The sequence below is a fragment of the Hyalella azteca genome, unplaced genomic scaffold (assembly GCF_000764305.2).
Source record: "Hyalella azteca isolate HAZT.00-mixed unplaced genomic scaffold, Hazt_2.0.2 contig5945, whole genome shotgun sequence".
NCBI lineage: Eukaryota > Metazoa > Arthropoda > Malacostraca > Amphipoda > Hyalellidae > Hyalella > Hyalella azteca.
In genome coordinates this window covers 118200-124044 of record NW_025936119.1, presented here as the reverse complement: position 1 = coordinate 124044, position 5845 = coordinate 118200, and the positions used below count along the sequence as shown (strand labels likewise).

Genomic DNA, 5845 nt, shown 5'->3' with positions numbered 1-5845 from the left:
ACACGATCGCCGATGATTTAACACGATTGTAGCACCATGATTATACTTACCATATAATCATCAGCTAATTAAAATGCTAATCCTACCAGAATCTCGAAATTATCATAGATATGTTATCGATGTCTGAAGACACTGTGATATAATAAAGTTCAATTCTCATTATTTATCGTTAAGTGCTGTTAAGTTCCAATGATGCCAGACTTCTTGATTTTCGTCCTCGAACGTTTTTAAATTTACGTGTGACTAACAGAAGCAATGGGCTATGACATAACATGGGCGGGGCGTGAGGGCCGGGCCTGCCTATAAATACAGGCTCTAGATCAGCTGTCGTCATTACCTACGCGTCCGCAAGCGAGTGAACACGCCAGTCTAGCCGCTGTGACTCTGACAATTCAATCACTTGTGAACCGTTGTGACTCCATCAGTGACATTCTGAAACTTATTGCTAATCTTTCTTTGTCTGAAGAGCATTCTGTCAAACTTTGTAACAGTATTGAATCGTTCAGAAATATTTTCTTGCTCTATTTGAACTTGTTGGAAAATACTCCGGAAGAAAACTCTAGCAAAATTTGTCCGCAGTGAGAAAACATTTGTCGACCGTACACGCGTTTCAGTGAAGTGTTTTGTAAACACATCAGATTATTGTGCTTAATATTTGTGTTGTATAATTGATATCAAGATGCGAGTTCAGCGCAGCACCTCCCCCCTACAGAGCAGCAACCTGGCCCCGGACGCCAGCAGCAAGGTGCTCAAGAACAGCAACCGTGGCTCGGAGTGTCCTCAAATCCTCATGTATTTAGAGCGTCTACAGCGCCTGGTGCCCACATGTCCTAAGGACCGACCAGTCAATAAGCTCGAGCTCATACAGTGCGTTATTGACTACATTTACGACCTGGAACATGTGCTCTCTTCCTCTGATTCTGAAAGCGACGACAGCATGGACAGCACGTGAATGAATCTTCGTCATTCATCGCGTGTGGTGTGAATGAATCTCATTCATAATCATCGCGTAAGAAGACCTGTACAAATTAGGAAGATGTGAAGAATATTGTTGTTGTGAATGGCTGAATAAGTGTGAACTTGTGATCTTATCTCACCAGTTTATTCGATGTATAAATGTAAACAGTCGTCCGTCAGAAAAGTTATTTGTTATTTAAGAGATTTTTTATGCTTGTAGTTAGCGGCACTGGAGATTCGACGCACGGCCAAAGGCGCGATACTCAAAAGTAATTACGATGTCGTAAATACATGAAAAAAATCATGAATCAGGTTTGAAAAATTGTCTGTCAAGTGCAAACTTAAAAGTTGGAGTTACAGACGTCGTCGAACTTACGATCTCCGTAAGAATATTTGAGTATACAAACGCGAAGCTAAGGCCAGTGAACCCACCACAAGCTGCACGCCAAAGATGCCAGTCTTATTACTGAGTTGGAGTTTTGTCCCTGAAACTTCGAATTATTTACCCTGAAGCTCTTCTCGCCAAGATTATTAGTATAATTTTTGCCTGAGAAACGAGCAAGAAACGAAAAATTTACGGAAAAAATAGAGAATGATTGTGAGGAATGGAACAATAAAATTTCTGACAAGTCTAGAGAATTGAAGAAGAAACAAAGAAGACTCCCAAAAATTATTCTGCCTTGTGATCAGTATATCAGCCGGAAGCTATAAGGTGAAAAAATTTTTTGTACAACGAAATGAAGTAAATCTGCATTTAACTTCTACAGAAAGAAACTATTTGAGGTGAGTTTAATATTCGGATTTCATGTCTGGAATCTCTTATTTTATTTCAAATTTACTGACTAAATAGCTTGGTATTCGAAAAATTTGCTCGGTTTTCATAAAGAATATAGTATGTGCCTTGGATGTCACATATTAACGCCTGCCTAGGAATTATGTGAAATTTTAAACTTATTTTTTCTAACAAAGATATTCTTTTCTGTTTGCAGGAGCTGAGCGCCACCTTTCATTTGGCTCAAAGAAATTCGTTTTTCAGAAGAAAAATAAAACTCTACGGAATAAGAACGCCTGGCAACGAAAAATTCTCTTTAGACGCCGGATGTTTCCTCAAAATCTGCGGACAGTCTACACTTTTACGGATTTCCAACATCATTGTACTATCTCATCACTAAAATATTATTGTGCTATCAATATCATTGTACACTCTCGTATAGATTTGCTGACGTTCGATTTGTTATGTTATAATTTTACTCTTATATACACAAAAAACATAATGTTAAGCCTCTAATTACATAAACAATCATCGATGACGTACAAAAATGCACGTTTTGTCTCGCTTTTTCATATCCACAAAATCTGCACAACAATTAAAACTTGGGCATTACTTGAATTAATCAAAAATTATTTATTGCTCCAAATTCTTCTGATGGCGAGTTGCCGTAACAATATAATTAGACAAATTAGAAGCTGTCACAATTATTTTTAATCCTTCGTACTTAAAATAAGATTCTCATTGATGTGTTGAATTGTGATCTTATGAATGTGTTGAATTCTGATCAACGTTTTCGTGTTGACGTCATGACTCATGTTGGGAAGCAGTCTCTACACTCAGTAGAATGAGTGGGTCAAATTGTCCAAATCGTGTCACACTTTAGTGCCTTCAGCACGAGCAGAGAGCAAACGTAGCACTGATACGATATTTTGCCAGGAAAACTGGGTCAGGATGACCCAGAATGCATTATCCCAGAGGGTAAAGAATGCATCCTAATTCGGATGAAGTCTCACTCATTTGGATGAGTGTAGAGAAGTAATTAACATGAAACGAAATTGTAATACTCGATTCTTAGCAAAATAGTTAATTGGAAATTGAATTTGTAAACAATTAGTGGCAGTGATTCCACCTAGGATATAAATAATTAATACCATATTACAAATAACATTTACATTATCGTAATCAAAAATTTGCCAAGTATAATACGAGACTGACAGTTGAAATAAAGCTTCGTTTTCACTGATGGTCTTATTAAAACGTATTTTAGAAGTAAAGCTTTAGGTTTCTTCTGAAAACTTTGCTGTGGCTGCGTCCATGTGGATTTGGAAGCCAATTTGTCTTATAATTTTTCACAATAAAATAAAATCGACAAAAGAACCTGGCATAAATTAACGCTTTTTGTGGATATTTAGTTATGTCTATACCGGCATTATGTGTGCTATTTCTTTGTATTCTTGATGGAAATTTCTATGGATTTATACAAAATGTTTATTTTTACATAAAACGTCGAATAAAAAAGTGTTTTATCATCTCCTCACTTATTTATTTTAATGCCCTCAGTGTCACCGACATTTCAATATGGACAGTCCTCTTGAAATTCAGATTTTGCCGTTACATGCGAATTTTTTTTTATCTTGGACTTTTATTTAGACTGAGCCGCATACGAAAAAAAGTATAAAACTTTCATGACTTCAACGACCCGAAAAATACTCAGTAGCTCAACGATTCACAGAAAATCTACGGATACAGAAACAAACATTTCAGTAAGTATTTGTTCACGGTATAAAAACATTGGTGGAACGAAACAAAAGTACAAATGAAATATGTGGTTCTGAAATTCCAATTCAGAGATCCAGAAATGGATTAGTTAGAGGCGTCGATTGTCGCGAAATTTTTCTCGAATGGACCAAGGGTTGCGGTCTCGGATAAGTCATCGGTGTATTGCGAAGATTTTAATGATTTGTAAATTAAAATATCCATAAACAGGATAGGAAATTGCGTTATTATTATAGATATTTTTCGTTCGAGATATGATAACGTCATTAAAATTTTTTTTAGGTATAATTTTTCGAAAGGATATTCCTTCCTTAGATTAAAAATAATCTAGCGGTAAACAATCATTGTTAAAACGTCGAGTTTCGTAAAGTATAAGGTTGGTTCGTCACATTTTCGAAGAACTTTCGCTACAGTTTACAACACAAAAATTTCTAATTCAGCCATAATATTCGAACATCCTCTCCATGAGACCGATGATCTAGTAATGGCGTAGAGACGTAAGCAATTTGCAGAAAAAGTTTCGTTGCGACAAAATTTACGATCCTGAATAACGCTCGTGTCATTCCTCTACCTCAAACAAGCTTTAATCAAAGTGTTGAATCTATTCATTTAGCCTGCCGTTGACTCAGCGAGCATCTGTTTTATTTTAAATCAAGTGGAGCAAAGTCAACAAATCTTCGTTATTTTCCCGGGTCTGGGAAACGGGTAAGGAAAAAAGTGACATCTTGCACGTTCCGGCACGATGCCGGCGTCGTGCACGTGTGCGTCATCGCCGTGAAAATAAAAACAAACGAATTATTACATTCACAAAAAATTAAATGATATGAATCTGATGGCGGGTAAACGGAAGGGAATGTGTAAGGACACGTGGCTTTGGTGTGATTTTAGGTCAAAGGTAAATTGATAATGTTGCTAAAGAATATATATTTTTTATTTTAAAACAGATATGTAAATTCTAAAGTGAAGCAGTAATCCATCAAGTTTTACAGCATTAAAAATATTTGTATTGATTATAATTCTGGTCTCATTGTTTGAGGTTCAATTTTGATACATTGCAAAAACAAAACTTAAATAGCGTGAATGATTTAAAGACTTCTAGAACGAACCTTGAGTTCAACAGAAGCAAACCTCATTTCTTCAAACGAGCTTTGAAAAAGTCTTAGCTTTATCAAAGACACCTGACCATCCGTCCAGAAGACAGATGACAGAATTGAGTGACTGACGGACAGACAGGCGACAGGTTGCAGTGGCGCCTGTCGCAAAAACAGGCGACGAGCTTATCTTTTACGAGCGACAAATGCAGGCGACAGGCGTCGTCACGCCTGCCGTCCTGAGAACAATTAGCTACTGTGAGGCTCGATACCGCAACTCACGGTACAGTCGTTCATTTATATGCTAAGGATTATTATATAACTTTAATGTCAGGTACGTGTTGGTAGCGGCCTTAGGGAACTACTTCACAAGTGAGCTTTGGTAATAGAGAGCCTATAATTTTGGGCGTATTTCATAGTGAATTATTTAGAAAATTCCTCAAAATTCATCTAAAATGGATGAAATTTTATAAAAATTCACGATTTCAATGAAATTTTAATTATGGTAATGACAGAATAGACCGAGCCTTTAAAACGAATCCACTCAAGTCCTAAATTTGTTTAACTCAGTGATAACTAGATAATAATTTGGTTCAATCCTCGTTAAACAGCCTTTAGATTGGAGCAGCGAATCGTGGGTTCGAGCCTCGGTAAGCTGCAATATTGCTTGTTGTTGACTTTGGCCTTATAAGACTTTGGCACGTCCAGCGAGGTCGTATGTTGACATATTATTTGATTATGACAATTTAAATTAGAGCTGCAAATCTCATCTAACTTGAGAGCTGCTAATCTTTACTTATATAACACATACAAATATATGTCAAATAAAAGATCACGATGAGTTAAATTGTCTTACAGAGGTTTGAGAGAATATCTGTCTAAGTTAAGTTAACCTTTGAAAAGATATTATCTCATATTATTTTAAACCTAAGCGTATTCCTTGGGTTCTTTAATATTTTTATTTTTAATAAAGATATATTCCTCAAGAGCTTTCGTTGGGAAGTCATTCGGATATTGAGCTTCAATATAAATACAGATCAACTAACTACAGAATTGTTCACGCTATGTTGCTGTGCTGCACTGTCGTGTATACCAATAATATTTTACGAATGAATGTTTTTTGATATTGTTATTATTTTTTGAATTATTCTATTCATATTATATATTATTATTCTTAAGCTTGCTGAATGGAGGTTTGCTGGGTATAAAACAAAGGGCTACTGTTTTACCGCTCGCTGCCGACACATTT

At 36.2% G+C, this 5845-nt stretch overlaps 1 long non-coding RNA gene across 1 annotated transcript; it reads left to right on the top strand.

Moving 5' to 3' along the window:
• The first annotated feature begins 966 nt into the window (after window positions 1-966).
• LOC125177952 lies at window positions 967-3266 on the top strand. Its single transcript, XR_007156725.1, has 2 exons — window positions 967-1740; window positions 1947-3266. It is a non-coding gene; the product is annotated as an uncharacterized LOC125177952 (long non-coding RNA).
• Window positions 3267-5845: the final 2579 nt, after the last annotated feature.